Consider the following 20,184-nt stretch of genomic DNA (forward strand, 5'->3'; position numbering starts at 1 on the left):
TAGTTACAAATTTCTAAGAACAGTGAGTTAAGAAGTCTAAATATTTTACTTGTTGCAGAATATCCAACGTGTAACTACATTTTGGGGAGTCTCAAGTGGGTACTAATCAGGAGAGTTTCAGACTTAATAAAACCTGGACATACTATTTGTGCCTGAAAAACTTAATCTCAATCTCCAAATGGCGGTTCCTTCGATGATGGGGTCAGACTGTTGGTCTCTCCTGTTCTTCACATCACACGCCTCTCAGCCTAGGTGAGGGGCAGTAGGGCTGCTGCGATCATTCCCAGCTCATGCGCTTTTCCTTGAACTAAAGGTAGATTTCTAAGAGAGTCAGTTATACATAAATCCTCCCCTTACAAACTTCGCAGGCTGTTTCACTTCCTTTCTGTACACACATTTAAAGTTTGCTTTCCAAGGGGGAGAGACTAGAGCAGAATTCAGGGTCTGTGGACACAGATGGCCTCAAAGTGAGTTTTCTTCTCCTTCTGGAGAGGGTTGTTCTAAAGGAAGGGCAGGGTTTCACAGCACTCAGTGACTTAAAAACAGGCATATCTGCCTGTCCAGTGGATTTTATTACCGTGACATAATTCACCATCAAGTCATAAAATTGCACTATTCTACATTTTAAACTCTACAAATTTGGAAAGCCTTTTCTCAAAATTTGTCCAAATTCAGGGCAATAGTTTTTGAAACTTAGCTCTATTGGCAGCAGCGTGAATTCTTAAATAAGCCTTCATAATGGGCCAGCTGAAGGAGTAGATGTTTGACGATAGAATCTCATTATCCATCACTATTTGCTTTGCTTTTGTTAGCTACCTTCAAACGTTAATGAATATAAGTATAATATGACTTATATGACGGGTCAGGTGCCAGGCTGTACTCTGAAGACCGTCTACATTTACCCAGACTTACTCTGTTCTCACAGCCACTCCGTGAAGAAAGCTAAGAGGAATTCAGTGATTTATTCACGGTGGTAATTAGCAGAGCAGGATTTGAACCCAGGAGATCGTGTTTCAGGAGTCCAGGATGTTATATAATATTGCGTCTTCTCTTTCACAGGTTTTTAAATAGATCTCACGTGGTTGTGCAATCTCAGTGCGAAATTAAACTTGAATGTCATCTGTGCTAGTTCCCCATTTAACCTTCAATCTCTCTCCACCTTGTCTTCTCCAAATAGTCATCCAGTCTACGTTTAGCCACATTAACAGTAGGAAGCCACTCTGTATTCCTTGCAAATCATGCATGCAAAGTTGCTTCACCGCTCTGAGACTGTTCCTTACTTGTAAAGTGTCAGTGACAGTACCACCTTGAAGGATTTTAAAGATGTATGCAGCTGCCCTTAATGAAAAAAGTCATCATTATAATTTATCTTAAAAAATGCTGGTTTCCTTTTTCCTAAACGACACTTTGTTGGACTCCCTCTTCCAGATTGTCCAGAAGCAGTTCTCTCCTTGGGACTCCCAGGATTTGGCCTGACAGCATCAATGTTCATGTTGCAGAATGATTGGCTTTCCTTCCCCCTCAGGTGTTTGCAACACTTACTCTGACGATAGTTGAGAGGATTTCCATATGTGTCCCAGTGAGCACACTGGGTTTCCTGTGGCTCGAAAGCATGAGGTGTCATGAGGCCATCGCTAGAACTGGATAAACTGGGTACACTGCAGTTGCTTAAAAATACTTACTAAGGAAATCTTGATCCTGGGAAAAAAAAAACCCAAAAAACTGTGAATGTGCTAATGTAAGCACTCTCTATACTGGCTGGAAAAAATGTATTGTAATTTATTAAAATACATAAATTTATTGGATGTGTGGGCTAAAGTAAATCAATTGGAAAATATGAGTCCTGAAGAAAACTGAATTCCTCTTTCACTGAAATGTTGACCTGTGATCTTTTGAATTAGTCATCAAACCTTGATTCACAGCCATTTTATGGTCCCCTGGTTGCATATGACATCATGCACTTGGAATAAGCCTAGTGTTCATCACATTCAGTTGCTCCTTTAACAATATCTTGTACTGGTGATTCTTCATTTGCTGCCCACAGTTACCACCACCCCTCGCCAGTCTACCCTCTGCCCTTCCCTGTCCTGCCTGTGATCAGGAAGGATCTCTATGAAATCTCTGTGAATTGTCTTGTCTCTGCCCCTACAGCTTCTGGTTGTGTTTGGTCTATGGGGGACTCTGGAATGATGCCAGAGATGACAGAGAAGAAGACTGGTCCTTACCCTCCCTCTCCCCAGCCACGTGGTTGGCCACAGGACATCCTCTGCCCTAGCGCCAGCCCTCCCTGGGCTCCTTTTACTGACTGGCCCCCTCAGACCCAGGTTGGTAAAGGGTTTTGCTATTAATAATCCTTAGGGGCTCTCATCCTTGGTGGCTCTCTGTGGTGCCTTCATTATTCTCTTTCCAATTTGCCCTTCTAAAAATGCTCTCTATTTCCTGCCAGGCCCTTTATTGATGCACATACGTTGAGCACTTCCTGTTTACTAGGTACTGTATAAGCAGAGAGGAAGGGGTAACGCCTAAGACACAGCCCCTGTTGTAGCTGGTTTATAAATGAGACAGGGAAGGTGAAACCACAAGAGTGTCATACAGACCATGTCTGTAAAGGAGCTGTGCCTAGTGAGTGGACAGAGAGAGGCTGGACAGGGCAGGTGACAAGTGAGCTGGATTATGTTGGGTGTAGCAGCAAGAACAAAAGCGGTAGAAAACCCTTTTATCTGAAGAAGCAGCTCATTATGTACTAGAGAGATTAGTGAGACTTCATTGGTTTGAAGATGACCTAGATAACAGAATGGTTTCTAAAAGGTTTCTTCGGTGGCTTTTTCCAGGAGAAGAGGGGTGCGTCCTTCCTGGATATTCATATGGCCTTTGACTTTTACAATAGTTTACATAGACGAAACAAAATGTTGTCATTTCCATGCAACATAAATGATACAATTTCCATACAACAGAAGTCTTGATGAAATAAGCTACTTCTAATCTGGATTTCTAGTTTCTTCATTTAATCATTTAGTGATGATAACACTAAAAAATGAAAATTATAGAATAATCAAAGTGTGTGCTATTATAAAGAACAATATGTGATCAGACATTTTTGTTTACAGAATAAAATGAATGTGTTAACCTCTCTCCTCAAATGGAGAAACTCCATGGACATCAATGTTGGCTGCAACATAGCAAATGTTGTGGTATAGGTGACTCTAACTAATGGGAGACCTTAACAGACCTCTGAGGAAAGATTGTTTTGTTGTTGTTGTTGTTGTTGTTTTGTGGTATGTGGGCCTCTTACTGTTGTGGTCTTTCCTGTTGCGGAGCACAGGCTCCGGATGGGCACACTCAGATGCCATGGCTCACGGGCCCAGCCGCTCCGCGGCATGTGGGATCTTCCCGGACCGGGGCACGAACCCATGTCCCCTGCATCGGCAGGCAGACTCCCAACCACTGCGCCACCAGGGAAGCCCCGAAAGATTGGTTTTTGAGTAAGATCTGGAGGTTATGGGTCATGGAACTGTGGGATGAGTCAGTAGGTTTTGAGTTACTGCTCTAAGTTTGACCTCATGTACTCATTACTAGCAAGGCCTGTGGAAAATCAACTTACATTTTCTATTTTCTTTGTAACTATGCAGGATGTTAGCAGTGGAGGAATTGGAAGAAAGTTATGTGAGATTTCCCTGTATTATTTCCTAAGAACCATCTGATGTCAGGCAGACGAGCATGACATGTGTGGAGGAATGCAAGAATTCCTTCTTACCCTTAAAGCTAAACAGTGATCCGCAGAATCTAATCACAGAATTGGCTTCTTCAAAGCCATCTTTATCTTACTTCTTAGACTCATGATTTGTTAGAGAAAAAAAGAAAAAAAATTGCTCAGCTTTCAGGCTTAAGGACAAAGTTTTACTAAACACTTAGAGGTAAGTTTCCTCATGAGGAGACTGAAGACTTTCACACGGGAACTAGGAAGGTCTCTCCATCTGCCACGACCCATATGGTGGAGCGTGGGAAGTGGGACAGAGACTGGGGTGTGGGGAAGCATTTGGTTCAACGTTGTGTTAATTATGGGGCTTCTGTCTACACACATGCTGAAGTCCTGGGGGGTGAACAAGGTGGGGCGGCGTGGTTCTTCTGTAGGATGAGAGAGAAGCTGAGAGCAGAGGATCTTTGGCCTCAGTTCTTACTGGGGAGTCTAGGGGCACCGCTGCAGAGTGACCCTCCGCAGATAAACACAAAAGGATGACAGTGGAGGTGTGGTGCCCTCAGGCAGGCAGCAGGTTGGAGTAAGGGTCCCAGATGCTCCTCAGACCTTCTGAGAGGTACAGACATGATTCCAAATTCTTCATCTCCCTGTAGAGGATGCAGAAACTGGCTAACTCGTTGCCTGGTAATCTGACCAAGGTTGGCCACTGCTTCCCAGAGGTGATGACTAAACCCCATGTACACTGCTTACCAGCCTCAAAGCTGCTGTCCCAAATAGACATTCAGGAGGGTCCAGAGTGAGCCACTGACATGCATCCCCTCTCTTCCGCCACCATGAGGGCCGCCCACCCCTGCACACATGCCCACACGTTGTCTCTGGAACAGGCCAAGGAAGAGCCTTGGATTCATAGGGATTGAACTTTAAATGATCCAATATTGGCAAAAATGAGAATGCTCTCACCAGGAAGAGACTGGTAGTCTCACCAGAGACTGGTGTGCATCACACCACAACTTTCCTCGTGCTCCTATGAACTCTCTCTTCAGAGCAGCTCTTCCCCATTCTGTCCCCAACTCCCAAATTTAATCGTTCCATCCCCTGTGCCTCTTGCCTCCTGTTCCATGATATGCAGCTTGCAAGGGTGATTTGATAAGCCAGGGTAAAGAGACAGAGGGGTAAAGTGCTAGGTGTTGCTTTTGTTTTCTTTTGTTTTGCTTTAACACGATGTACTGATGAATAAAATCCATAGGTCTCTTGCAAGAAAACCCAGAATGTGAAAATAAAATAAAAAATAACAACAAAAAAGTAATCCACAGCCCTTTATCACCTACACTGTAGCTTGGAGTAGAATTAACCTTTAAATTTTAATGACAAGTTTAATGAAGACATTCAAATATCAAATTAACTCTTAGTTTGATTGAATCTAATTCTAAAGTTATATATTTGTTAAGATTTACATGTGTAGTTTTGATTACAATAATAAATAAGGTGGAGTTTCAAAATAAAAACGGAAGGATAGATAAAAGTTGGTAAGATTGGTTAAATGTTGATAATATTTAAGCTGAGTGTGGACATGGAGGTTCATTATACTATTCTCTTTCCTCTTGTGCATTTGGAAAATTTTTATAGCAAAAGGTCAAAAAGTGGCAAATAAATATTTGGCTTTGGGGTCAAGGCAAAACGACAGTTTTTCTTCTTTTTAAGGAAGTTTATACAAGGAGATTCAAGGAAATTGCCAAGCTACTTCTTGGAATTCAAGTTATAAAACAACACCTTATTACTCTAAGGCTGGATTAAAACACATGTCAATGATGAGACTAAAACAAGACTAAAAGTAGATTTAAAATAAGTTAGCCAGTGAAGTTTCTTTCCAAGATGTGGTTCATTATTCCTAAATACAAACATAGGTTTTCAACAGATAGGCTTTTAAACATTTTAGCATGCTTTAAAAATGCCACATCCATAAACAAAAATAAGAAAAAAGTTGGAAACTTTCCAAATGAGTCTGACCACTTCTTATTCAAAACATTTTGATTATTTTCTGGTCTTCAGAATCCTTTGTATCTAAACCAGCAGAAACAAAAGCAGAGGGAAGATGCTCTATTCTCTCCCCAGTAGGATACTTGCCTACGGTATTCAAACAGGGATGACGTGGCATTAAAAGGAATTTTCAGCTTCCCCCAAATTTAACTCCTTATTTGTGGACTTTGTGCTTTCATTGATATATGAAACACATTTTTGGTGTTTTATCAGAACTTAATTGAGGTATATTCCATAAACAATAAATGAGTACATATTTGAAGTATACAATTGGGTGAGTCTTAACATATGCACACACATGTGATATCATCACCACAGTCGAGATAATGAGCATGTCCATCACACCACGACTTTCCTCGTGCTCCTATGAACTCTCTCTTCAGCCCAGCTCTTCCCCACTCTGTCCCCAGGCAACCTCTGATGTCATTTCTGTCAATATACATTTGCTTTCATTTTCTAGGATTTTATATTAATGGAGTCATAGAGTATGTACTCATTTCTCTCTGATTTCTTTGACTCAGCATAATTATTTTGAGATCGCTTTGTGATTCAGCATGAGTGTATGTTTGAATATACCATAGCTTTTTATTCATTCACCTATTGATAGATATTTGGGTTGTTTCTGGGTTACAAATAAAGCTTCCTGCTTACAAGCAAAGCTGCTATGGTAATCCACATGCAAATCTTTGTATGAATATACGCTTAAACACCTACCACCTACCACCTACCACCTACCAATGGTAGGTGTTTAAGTTTTTAAAGAAACTGCTGAACTGCTTTCCAAAGAGGTTGTACCATTTTTTATTTCCATCAGTAATGTATGAGAGTTCCAATTCCTCCACATCTTTTAAAATGTTAGTCACTTTTATAGATGTGTAGTGATACCTCACAGAGGCTTTAATTAGCATTTCTCTGATGATTAATGATGTTAAGCATTTTTTCATGTTCTTATTTGCCATTCATATATCTTATGGGATGAAGTGTCTGTTCAAATCTTCCATCAATTTAAAAAAATTGGGCTGTTTGTCATTGAGTTTGGAGAGTTCTGTGTATATTCAGGATTCAAGTCTTTTTTCTTAGCTATATACTTTGGAAATATTTTTTAACAGTCTGCAGACTGCTTTTGAGACCTCAGCAATGTTTTTTGAAAAGCTGACTTTTAAATTTACATAAAGATCAATTTATTTTTTTATGAGTCATGCTTTTGCTGTTGTAACTGAGTAACTTTCCCTAACTCATGGTTTAAAGGTTTTCTCCTATGTTATGTTCTAGAAATTTCATATTTTTGGGTCTTACATTTAGGTCTATGATCTATTTCGTATTAATTATTGTACTTGGTGCAAAATAGGAATTTATGTTTATTTTTAATATGCATACCCAATTATTCTAGCACCATTTGTTGAACAGACTATTCTCTTTTCTTTGCACCTTTATCAAAAATAAATTATGCATATACACGTGGGTCTGTTTCTGGAATCTCTATTCTGTTCTATACTTCATCATATATCAGTAATCATATATATAAACATATATACATATGTTTCAAATTGTTGTTGTTGTTTGGGTTCAATTCTTATTCCATTTATCTCTTTTCTGGCTACGATATCCAGCATAATGTAGAAGAAACATTTTTGCCTGAATATCAAGAAGTTTTAAGGAAGTTTGTTGTGAGTTTTTATAGATACCCTTTTCAGGTTAGGGGAGTTCTCTTCTACTACTAATTCGATAAAATTTTCTATCATAATGGATGTTGGATTTTATGAGATACTTTTTCCTGCATCATATGAGATAATTGTATTTTTTTTAACCTTTAAACTGTTAATGTTGTGAGTTCATATAATTTGGTTTAATCATAAAAAACAGTCTGCCACTCTGGTTGTAAAACTTAACTTGGTTATTACATCCAAAGTGAGACCGTCTAATTTTTGTTTTGAGTGCTATGATTTGTTATCAGTATTATTAGAGCATGTTTTCCTCTTCTCTGGAATATTTTGTGCACAGTTAGAACTATATATTCACTGAATATTATTTCTTTTTTTTAACATCTTTATTGGAGTATAATTGCTTTACAATGGTGTGTTAGTGTCTACTGTATAACAAAGTGAATCAGCTATACGTATACATATATTCCCATATCTCCTCCCTCTTGTGTCTCCCTCCCACTCTCCCTATCCCACCCCTCTAGGTGGTCACAAAGCACCGAGCTGATCTCCCTGTGCTATGCAGCTGCTTCCCACTAGCTATCTACCTTACGTTTGGTAGTGTCTGTATGTCCATGCCACTCTCTCACTTCTCACTTCTGAGAATGATTATTTGTGGGTTTTCACTGGTTTTCAGTTTTCGTTTTGTTTTTTAATAGATCAATGTTTGTTTGTTGAATTATTGTTTTCTTTATTGTTAATGTACAATAGTATCTTTATAATTTATTTTCTAATTTCAGGGGGACAGCAAATTTTCCATTATTTTTCTAAGCATATGACATGAATGCTAAACTCATTATTTTTAATCTTCTTTGTTAACATTTGAATTTAAAGCTCATAAGTCCCTCAACTTTAGCTGCATCTCACACATCTGGATATGCAGTTTAGTTTTCTAATCATTCAGTTCAAAACGTTCTCTAGTTCCCAGTATGATTTATTCTTTTCCACAGGTTTTGTTTTAAATGTGTTTATTTCCTATTCTCCAAAGCTACTTTCTCGTCTTCATCTTCCTATTTTTTCCAATCAAATTGCCCTGTATCCAGAGATACACTCTGTGAATTCCAAACCTTTGAAATAGACCAAGGCGATATATGGCCTGTTTTTATAGAATTTCTGTAGTTTTGTAAATGCCCTATATAGACTTGAAAATAATGTATATTGTATAGCATCTTAAAATACTTATTAGATCGTGCTATTATGCATATTTTTAAATCTTCTATGTTCTTAACTTGAGTGATGTGTAACATTCTTTCAATATAGATTTATCTTTTTCTTATGGTAGTTCTATTGATTTTTGCTGAAAATATTTGAAGCCATTATTATTAAATAAACAAAAATTGAGTTATTAAAATTTTCTGGTAAATTTAGTTTTCATAATTACTAAGTGGTTATTTGTATCGATAGTAATGTTTATTGCCTTAAAATTTACATTGCCTGTTTTAGTTACAGCTTTCCTTTTTTTTTTTTTTGCTTTGTATGTGCACAGTCTGTCTTGTTTCCATGCCTGTACATTTCATATTTTTGTATTGCTCTGTTTAGAAATTTCTCTTGTAGACGGGATATAGCTTTGAAAATGGAATCTAATGGGTTTTCATCTTGTACCTTATATATTTAGTATATTTACATCTAATGTCATTACTGCCATAATTTTGTACAAATATAGCATCATATATTTTGTTTTCTATTTGCCCTATTGGCTCTATATTTCTATTTTTGTCACTTTGGGTCTTCCAGATTGATTATAATTACAATTTTTAGGTAAACGTTTTATTTTAAAATAATTTGAGATGTACAGAAAAGTTACACAGACAGTACCGAGAGTTCCCATATTCCCCACAATAGTTTCCCCCATTACTGACATCTTACGTTAGTATGGTACATTTGTCACAATTAATGAAGCAGTACTGATACAGTATTATTAACAAGAGTCCACGGTTTATTCATATTTCCTTGGTGTTTACCTAATGTCCTTTTTTTTTTGTTCCAGGATCCCATCCGCGATCCCACTGACATTTAGTCATCATGTTGGTGACAGTTTCTCAGACCTGCCTTGTTTTTGATGAAATTGAGAGTTTTCAGGTGTGCTGGTCTAATACTCAGGTGTTTAGCTTTTCCATTTAGATTTCTCTGATGTTTTTGTCATCAGATGACTGGAGTAATTGCTTTTTGGAGGGAATACCACACAGTAATGTGCCATTCTCATCATCAGGGTATCAAGGGTACATGTAACCAAGATGACTTATCACTGTGACCTTAATCACCTGTTCAGGAGACTATGTGTCAGGTCGCTCCCTTAAAGGTGCTCTTTTTCCACTTCTTTCCAAATTGTACTACTTGGGAGGAACTCACTCTGTGAAATTCCCACTTAAGAAGTAAAGTGAGAATAGTTAACATTTTCCTCTTCTATTTTTAAGTTGGTTTGGAAGGCATACACCATTTTATTCTATTATTTTAGCAGACACATTAGAAATTATAACATCCATTCATAATTTATGAAAGCCTAATGACAAACAATACCTTTTATTTTCTTATCAAACAATATAATAATTTAGAATATTTTTAAAATTTCACCACTTCTGAAACTTTTTATTGAAGGGTATTTTAAGTCCACTTAATTTTTGGGCAGTCAGTTTTTGTTTCAATGTATCCAGTTCTTTGCTCTTGATTCCTTCTCTGTCTCTGATCTTTCTCTGAGATCCTTTTCCTTCTTCCCAAAATAGGTATTGAAGAATTGCTCTTGTGAGGTTCTGTGTGGCACACTCTCCATTTGTATTTGTCTAAAAATGTTTTCATTTCACTAACACTTTGAAAATATTTCCTTGCTGAGTACAAGATTCTGTGTTGCCCTTTATTTCCTTTCGGGGCTTTGAAGGCATCATTCCCTCTAACCTTCTTCCCTTAGTTGAGATGTCAGCTGTCATTCAAATTTCACTCCCTGAAGGGTATTCTTTCTTTTGTTCCTAGCTGCCTCCCTCTAAGATTTTTCTCTTTGCCTTTGTTTTTAGCATTTCCAACATAATGTGTCTAGGTATGGATTTCTTTTATTCTCCAGAGGTTTCTTGGAATTCTTGAATTGCTGAAGCAGTAACTTTTACCAGTTCTTGAATATTTGCTGTCATTATCACTTCAAAAACTGTCCCTGTCCCATTTCCCTTTCTGTGATTTCAATTAAATACAGGTTAGACTGGCCCATTCTTTTCATTGTTTTTTTTTTTTAATTAATCCACTCATTTTATTTTATTTTATTTTTTAACATCTTTATTGGGGTATAATTGCTTTACAATGGTGTGTTAGTTTCTGCTTTATAACAAACTGAATCAGTCATACATAAACATATGTTCCCATATGTCTTCCCTCTTGCGTCTCCCTCCCTCCCACCATCCCTATCCCAACCCTCCAGGCTGTCACAAAGCACCGAGCCAATATCCCTGTGCCATTTGCAGTACGCGGGCCTCTCACTGTTGTGGGCTCTCTCGTTGCGGAGCACAGGCTCCGGATGCGCAGGCTCAGCGGCCACGGCTCACGGGCCCAGCCTCTCCGCGGCATGTGGGATCTTCCCGGACCGGGGCACGAACCCGTGTCCCCTGCATCGGCAGGCGGACTCTCAACCACTGCGCCACCAGGGAAGCCCCCATTCTGTTCATTCTTTGTCTTCTGCCCTCTTTCTCTCAATGTTCCATACTTTGTTCTCTATAAGTTTTTGATCTACCTTCAGTTTTACTACTTATCTCTTCAAATGTGTTTATTGGCTTTCTTTTGTGCTCTTAATTTCAGTTTTAGTATTTTCAGTTCCAGAATTTCTGTTTGGTCCTTTTCCAAACCTGCAATGTCACTTTGTTCTGGTTTCTAGTTCCCATATTAAAAGCTTGGCTTCTCTTCTTTTGTACATAATAAGGCTAGTTGTTTTATAATCAGAATCTTTTCATTTCAATATCTTAAATCTTTTCCTTCTGTTTCTGTGCCCCATCCATTCCCCTTCGACACAACCTCTCACGGGTTCTCACTCATGCTTCCTGATTTATTGTGTGACAGTCTCCCTTTTGCTCTTTTACAGACATTGATCATATACATGTTTGTAGGAATAGTTGGAGCCTAGGGTCATGTTTCATCCTCCTTAAAGATTTTGTCTTTTGCTTCCAGAGATCAGGGGCAAACATTCCATCTTGAAATTAGAGATTCTCCAGTTTTAGGAAAGCAGGCTGAAGGCAGTATGTTGGCTTGTTTACTCCTGATTTTCCCTTAGAGGAAGATGCAGACTCAGCAACACTCCCTGGGAGGGGTGGGGTCTTCATTAAGTAGGCCAGGCTGCCCTTCCTAGACCACCAGCAAGCCACACGCTGGAGCTCAGTTTTGCAGGTCTTTCCTGTTGACCAGCCAAAGCCCTTAGGGCAAATGCTCCTCTGAGCAGGGATCTTATCTCTCTGGTTCTGCAACTAGATTTTAGCCCAGTAATTTATTGCTATCATGCTAACATTTGTTGCTTTTGAGAAGATTACACAAACACCCCACCTCTTTGAGGTTGCGTGGTTGCCCCAGTAGGGGGTGTGATGTAAGTTACTATTATTCCACTACTGAGACGTGCAGAATGACTGTCAATTTAAGGGAGCCCCAGATTCTCCTTAAATTTATATTATTATGTGTGTTTTAGTAGTGGAATCATAGGTAACTCAGATCACACAAGTACACAATCTCTATTCTTACATTCTACAAGCTGTCCCAATGAGTACTTGGTGTGAAAGTCATGTGAAGATGCAAGATGTATGGAAGGAGAGCATCTGAAATTAGATTTTTAAAAGAATTTTTAGCTCGGCTATGAAAAAGAGGACCCTAGGGTGCCAACTGAACAAATCATTCTTTTAAAAGAGATATGGGAACATATGTATATGTATAACTGATTCACTTTGTTATAAAGCAGAAACTAACACACCATTGTAAAGCAATTATACTCCAATAAAGATGTAAAAAAAAATGATAAAAAATAAAAATAAAAAAAAGAAAAGAAACCTGTAGTCTCTTTTGAATGAAAATAGGTATCTTGACTTTGCCATCTCCATGGCTTCTTAAATAACATAAAGGAGCTAAATGGAGGAAACTTAACCAAAATATGGACATTAAGTTAGAAGTTTTTGCCCCAAATTTAGTCAGAGCGCTAAAATGCAGTCTTATTAAAAATGTGGAGAATATTAATATGACATTTGAATTTTGAAAATAAAATTTTGTTTTACTAGCTGTTTTTTCTTTTACATGAAGTTGGGAAATTCAAAAGGGCAGAAATAATAGGATTTTTTTCTCCAGAGTTTCCAAACTTCTAGTGATTAAGAGAAATTGGATACGTAGGTTCTATTTAGCTGTAATACTCAAGGAATCCCTACCTCAGAAGGATTTTTATGTAGGACTGAGGATCAACATTCATAACTGATTTATAGCATTGTATTTCAATGCAGTGATTTTTATTTTAAATGGTAATTCGTATGATATTCGTATCAGTAAGAGGGGGGACTTCTTACTTCATGTCCATTATTATCTCTAAGTAGTAAGAGGTGAGGTCATTTACTGGAAATGGGGAGTAGGAGCTGGGACTTTCACCCCCACCAGGCAGTAATGGGACTTCCCAGCCCTCTCTTTGAGGTCAATAGTGGCCACAAGGGAAACTTGGATTTCCATTCCCACCTGGCAATCACCATGTGCCCCTGCAACTCCCCACTGTCCTGTCAGAGGAAATCCAATGGAAAGAATCAGTATAAGGGGGCTGCCCCTTCAACCCTTGCTGTCTGTGGAGGCCTTGCTGTCTGTAATGAGGCACTCCTACCCCATCAGTGGAGGCTCTCAAGAGAGCTGGAACCATAACCCAACCAGCAGGAACAATGAAACCTCTGATGGATGTTAATTGAGACCAAGAGAGCAGTCCCCGACTTCTACCACCATCAGGCAGTAACAAGATGGTGCCTCCAACCCTTCTTCTCCTGGAGAAGTTTCAGAAAAAGCCAGCTAAAATAGGTTTAAAGTAAGATTAGAGTGGCATAACATAATTCTGAAAATGCTCAGTTTTCAATTAAAAATCACTCATAATATCAAGAATCAGGAAAATCTCAACTTGCATGGAAAAAAATGAAATGAATAGAAACCAACACCAAGATGACAAAGATATTAGAATGTCCTGACAATAATTCTCAAACAAACATCATAAAGATGCTTCAATAAGCAATTATGGACATGCTTGAAACAAAAAAAAAATAGAAAATGTCACTAAAATAAATAGAAAACCTCATCAAAAGAGAAAAGATTTAAAGAAAAACCAAATGGACTATTTTTAAAATCTGAAAAATACAATAACCAATGTAAGAAAAAGAACAAAAAAACCAAACCAAAACAAAAAACTCAATGGATGGGCTCAAAAATCAGTGAAGAGCACAGAGGAAAGAATTGGTGAACTTGAAATAGGAAAGTAGAAATTACCCATTCTGGACAACAGAGAGTATGAAGAAACACTCAGGGATGTGGGACTTTTACAAAAAGCCGACATTCCTGTCATCAGAGTCTTGGAAGGAGAGAGTAAAGACAGTGGGGCTGAAAATGTACTCAAAGAAATAATGGCTGAAAATTTTGCAAATTTAGCAAAAGACATAAACTTACATATTCAATAAAGATGCCAAACCCCAAATGGGGTAAACCAAAAGAAATTCTCACCAAGACACATTATACACAAACTTCTGAAAACTAGAGGTTACATGTTTCAAGTACCAGGGGGAAAAAAAAAAGAAAACAAACAAATAAAAAAACTTTGACCCAAGATACTGTATCCAGTGAAAAGATCCTTCAGGAAGGAAGTGGTAATCAAAATTTTCTCAGATGATGGAAGATTAAGAGAATTTGTCACCAGTAGATCTACCCTAACAGAAGAAAGGTTTTCTCTAAACAGAAAGGAAATGAAAAAAAGGAAAGAACAGAAATGAAAATGTCTTGGAACATTAGGAAATAAGAAGGAATGATAGAAAGAGTAAGAATAATCTTAAATAAATAAAATATATTTTCTTTTCTTATTGAATTGCTTAAATCATGCTTGATGGCTGAAGTAAATTGTAGCATTGTCTGATATAGTAGTAAAGTATTTAAGGCACATTACAAATGACATAGGGTAGAACATATGAAGAGAGTTAAGATTTCTGCACTTCACTCAGACTGGTAAATTGTGATGCCAGTGGCTAGTGAAAAATTAGAGATATAGAGTGTAATGCCTAGAGTAACCATTAAAAAGCTGTGTAAAGAGATGCATTCAAAAACAGTAGAGATAAATAAAAAAGGGTGCCAGACTCCATTTCTGAATGTTCAAACAGTGTTTCATTTCCAGCTTTTGCTGTATACTTTTTAAACTCTAAAATTAGCAACATTTATGACCCATTTTAATATGTTTGTCATTTCGGTAGTTTAGGAAGTAGGGCTGCTTTGAGTTCTCATTGCTAAGAAAGTTTACAAGTGCACTTTAAAGTTGTCATTATTTAAAAATAGGAACAGATCAGAATGCTTACATCTTTAGCTAGAGAAGTGTAACTCCAAATGGACATCATGGAACTTGTCCATGTGATAAGCCTTTTACTTCATGCCATTCATGAAACATACTCCACCATTTCTTCAAATAGTGCTTTGCTACTGAAAACCATATCAACATATAGCATCATTCAATCTTCCCTGTTTATACTAACCATTTCTTTTTGGTCTTAATTCACATATGAAGGAACAAAGGATCAGAAAATAAGTGGAAAAAAAGGAGGCTGAGTCTATACAGGTAGTGCTCAACAGGTTCAGAATGCACATGTTGGTCTCCTGATTTTCAGTATAAACCTTTTAATATCACTGTCTCATTCTACTAAAGAGATCAAAATGGTACTTTACAAATCTCTTTAAGAACTTGAACTAGAACTGAAAACTTTCTGATTAATAAAAGTGACCAAAAGAAAATTTGTTCTTTCTCTTATGCCAAACCAAGTATTACATGTGCATTTTCAAGAAATAGTTGAAACATTCTCATTAGTCAAAGGAAAGATGATAATGAGTACAATTCCCAATATATTTTTTTTACTATTGCTCAGTCATACCCAATGCAGTAAGAGAGGAAGATACTTTGATATCCTCATTAATCAAAACATTTAAGTGTTGTATAAAATATGAACATGTACTAAGATAAATCTTTTAAATGAATACTGAGCTGGTATAAAAGGAAGGGTGTGAAAGAGGCTGGAGAAAAGGGAAACAGAGACATTGGAGGATGAGTGAGAATGATGCTGGCTTCCAATCTGACAGTTTCTGTTGAATCGTGGGGACCTTCACCTTCTGCCTTGAGGAAGTCTGAAGAAAAGAAAATAGTATTTGCAGCCCATCCCACATTTGAAGGATTTTTTGAGAAGACTCATGCATAGATTCGTACTTCTGGAGAATTACACCTTCCTTCCTTGTAAGGTTAAATAATAATTAAACAATTCTTAAAGAAGGGGCAGCACAGACACCTGTCTGTTTGAACTTCCTGTTCATCTGACATAAAACAAACATCTTCTGAGAGTTTACATTCATAAACTAGATATCATGAAGATATGCAATTTGAATTCATGATGCGTGAACAATTTATTTTAATTTTTCTCTAGTAGTTAGACTCTAGACAACTAGAAGAAACAAACCATCTCTGATAGAAGGAAGCTTCCAACCCACAAATCAATGATGTCTCACAAACACAAAAAATATGTGGCTGTGGATGAGAACCAAGAAAAACAATACAGAATGAAACTCTTAAATTTTAAGATTTTGGAAACACCCATGTAGAAGAAAAGTGAATTTTCCTCAATGAGTTCAAAGAAATAAAAGAGAAATTTAAATAGATGAGCAAGGAACAAAAATCGTAAAGACTAAAAAGATAGTAAAACTCAATGAATGGATAAAATAGCTTATTGGAATAAGAAAAAGAAAGAGGTGGTAGATTGGAAGAAAGAAGGAAAGGAATTTTATATAGTGCAGCCCAGAAAGCCTAAGAGAAAAAAAAAATATGAAGAAAGATTGAAACACAAAAGGACTGCTTGAGAAGATGTAACATGTGTTTAACTGAACATGAAGAAAATTATAGGAAAAAGAGTGACAATATTCAAATAGGTAATGCATGAAAGTGTTTCAGAATCAATGGCTGACATCTCTCTTTAGTTACTGTGCCAAAGTCACACTGTGCTAATCACAACAGCTTTATAAAAAGCCTTGGTTGCTGGAAGAGCAAGTCTTCTTACTCTGTTCTTTTTCTAAAATATGTGTTGGCTATTGTTGGTATTTCATGATTTTGGGATCTCATTGGGATGTTGGGTCTATATTTAAGTTATAGATCAGTTTGAGAAGAATTCACATTTTTATAGTACTGACTTGTCCATTCATGTAGCATGAATATATACATATATACATAAATATTCTTATTATATATGCAGATGTATTCATGTATATAGTATGTTTAATATACAGCAGATTGGAAAGAGAGGAATCCTTAAATTTTTCTGAAACTTTATATTTTTACTATTATTTTTTATGATATTTATTCCAGGACATTTGATATTTTTGATGCTATTATAAATTGTTTATTAATTTAATTTTCAAGTACTTTTTGCTTTAAGAAAATTACAATGTTAATATTAAAATGCCATTCAGGAACACTTTGCTGCACACCTGAAATTCATACATTGTAAATTAACTATGCTTCAATAAAAAGAAATCTCATTCAGTAAAATTTTCTAAACTTCAAACTTTCTAATAATTGAACTCACAGGTTTTGGGGATTTTCTAAACATACATTTACAATGTATGAAAATGTTGAGTGTTTTATTTCATTCCTACAATTTGTAAGTCTTTCATTATTTTTTACTGTCTTTTTGCACAGGAAAGTTCCTCTAGGATAGAGTTGAATATATTGGTGTGGGTAAGTATCCTTGTCTTGTAACCCACCAAAAGAAAATTTTTAAACATTTCAAATCACATGTAATGTTTAATATATGTTTTTATAGATCATTTATCATAAAATGGATTTTCCTTTAGCTAAGAGTATTTTTTAATTTAAAAAATGAATGTTAAATTATATCATCTGGTTTCTATGCATCAACTGAGAAAATATTTCCTTGAAACTGTTATTTGGAAAATCATATTGTTTGATTTTGCTACATTAAAATAACCTTGCATCAATCAAATCTATACAACTTGTTCTTTTTTTATCCTTTATGTTAAGAAACCACTATTTTAAAATATTTATTTATATATACACAAATGAGTAAACTAACCTATCACTGACCCTAATATCGTTTTTATTTTTGATATCAAAGTTATGTTTGTCTCAAAATTTTTGAGAGTTTTTCCATACTTTCTTATTCAATGTAACAGTTTGTAGAAGATTAATTTATTTTTCCTTTAAGTATGTGGCCAATTATGCTAGTGAAGCCAGCTAGTCTGATTTCCAGAAAGTATTCTAATCACTGGTTAATATATATAATAGAAATCAAGCTATTGTGTTATGTTTCAATAATTATATTTTTCTTGAACTTGTCCATTTCATTACATGCTTAAAATTATTGACTTACATTTGTTCATGATTGCTTATTATATTTTCAGTGTCTGCAGCATTGGTGGTAGTTTTCCTTCCTGACCATGATTATTTTTATTTTTATTTCCTTTTTTTCTGGATAAAATTTACCAAGGATTATTAACTGTATCCTTTAAAAGAACAAATATTGTTTTTTATCATCCCTACTGTTAGTTTTTCATTTCAATCATTTCTATGCTTGTATTTATTATTTTTATCCTTTAACTGTCTTGGTCTAACGTTGCTGTTCCTTTCTATTATACTAAGGTTTAGCCTTTCATCTTTTCTAAATTTACACATTTCCTCTAAATGGTTTTTGCTGTTTCTTACAACTTTTGCTATGTAGCAATTTTTTGTGCATCAGTTGACTGAAAATATTTTAAATTTCTGTTTTGATTTCTTCATTGACATATGTGATATTTAAAACTGTATTCCTTAATTTCCAAACATATAAGTGTTTTCCAATTTTTTTTTAATTATGAATTTATAGCTGCACTGGTTGTGCAAATTAGGATTGGGCTCTGAATTGACTCACTGAAGAGGAAATTCACTGACAGAGTAGAAATGATCTTCAGAGGAGTCACTGGACTGCCTGCACTCCAATTCCAAGCCTTTATGAGTTTGTGCCCTTGGGATGTTATGTAACCTTTCTGTGCTCCATCTCATTATTATTTGCCTTGTAAAGATGAGGTTCAATAACCAGAAGTTAACGAAGAGGGAGCAGTGTTCAACTCCTCCCACCTGAAACGCCCAAGCTCTTCATCACACCCAAAACATACTCTTTACATACTTTTATAGGAGGTTGCTGGGTGTTGAAATTTTCTAACAAAACATACAGTACTCCTTTTTTTGATTTTTTCTGATCTAATCTCCAACTTCCTGGGAATTTGGATTTTCCCATAAACCTGCTCTGAAAATGTGTGTAATTAAAACAACAACAACAACAAAAGGAAAATATAAAACTTAAATCCCATGCAATCCTTCCCTTAGTACCTTTAGTCCTAAGTTAAAAGCACTTTGAATTCTGTGGGACTCCAAGAGTTAGATTTGTTTGGCAACCCTCCACAGTGAGTTAATGATTTCTTTGGCATTTTCTGACACTTTCGACAGCAATTGTTTTCAAATCCCCCCATAAAGGTCTTGAGAAGCCTTGGGACGTTGTCATTTGAGATGATAACATAATTATTTTAAGAGAAGAGCTGGATTGTGTTGTGAAAGTTTCTGAAGATGGAGTCCAGATGCTCAACTATGGCCTGGGCTCAAATCTGGGCTGCAAATGTGGAGGGAACAACAGCTCCAGAAATGTCATGCTTCCCAACACCAGTGAGCTCCAAGAACTTAAAAGATAAAGGAAACTGAGAGGAACTTGAGTGAAGCAGCCAACCTCTCCACAAGACAAGAGACCGGAACTTGGCTACAGAGAGGAGAGGTAGCAAGACATTGTCACTATGTGTTTTCCTAGTGCAGCATTATTTTTTAATAAAAAAATAGTCTTCTCCTTTGTGTTGTTATGAATGTTTATATTAACGTTATATACCATGTTTATATCAATAACAAAACAACAGCAAATTCCAAATATTATTTCAACTCCTAATTCTGGAATGTTGCAATTGCATGAATATTAAAGGATAATGTAGCTTACAAAGGATAGCAAGTAATTATGCTTTGAATTTGGATATTAAAAATGTTTTCCTAATGGTTAGTAGAGTGCAATCAAGATTGAGTTTTGAGTAACTTGTGTGGTGCCCATGATATGGTGTAGCAGATACACCTTAGAATTTAACAGCAAAGAAATTGCTTTCAATTCTGTTTTAGCCACTTAAACCACGTGGCTTTGGAGAAACCAGTCAGCCTCTTGAAGGCTCAGTTTCCATTTTAGGAAAATAACACAGGGAACTCTGAGCTCCAGCTGTGCACAGCAGTGTCATGGGCAGCAGCAGATTAACATCTTTGTCTAATGCTGGCTGAGGCAAGAATAATGATGTAGAATAATGCTGGCTGAGGCAAGAATAATGATGTTAGAGTTTGAAAGCTTGTGCATTTAGCAAGGACATATCAGATGTAGAATAACAGGTTTTGATAAGTGAGATTATAATAGGTAGTGCTTTATCTGGTTTTGTGCTCAGTTATATTTCAGTAGAATGATTCTTGCCTGA

This window comes from Lagenorhynchus albirostris, chromosome 8, assembly GCF_949774975.1.
Source record: "Lagenorhynchus albirostris chromosome 8, mLagAlb1.1, whole genome shotgun sequence".
Taxonomy (NCBI): Eukaryota; Metazoa; Chordata; class Mammalia; order Artiodactyla; family Delphinidae; genus Lagenorhynchus; species Lagenorhynchus albirostris.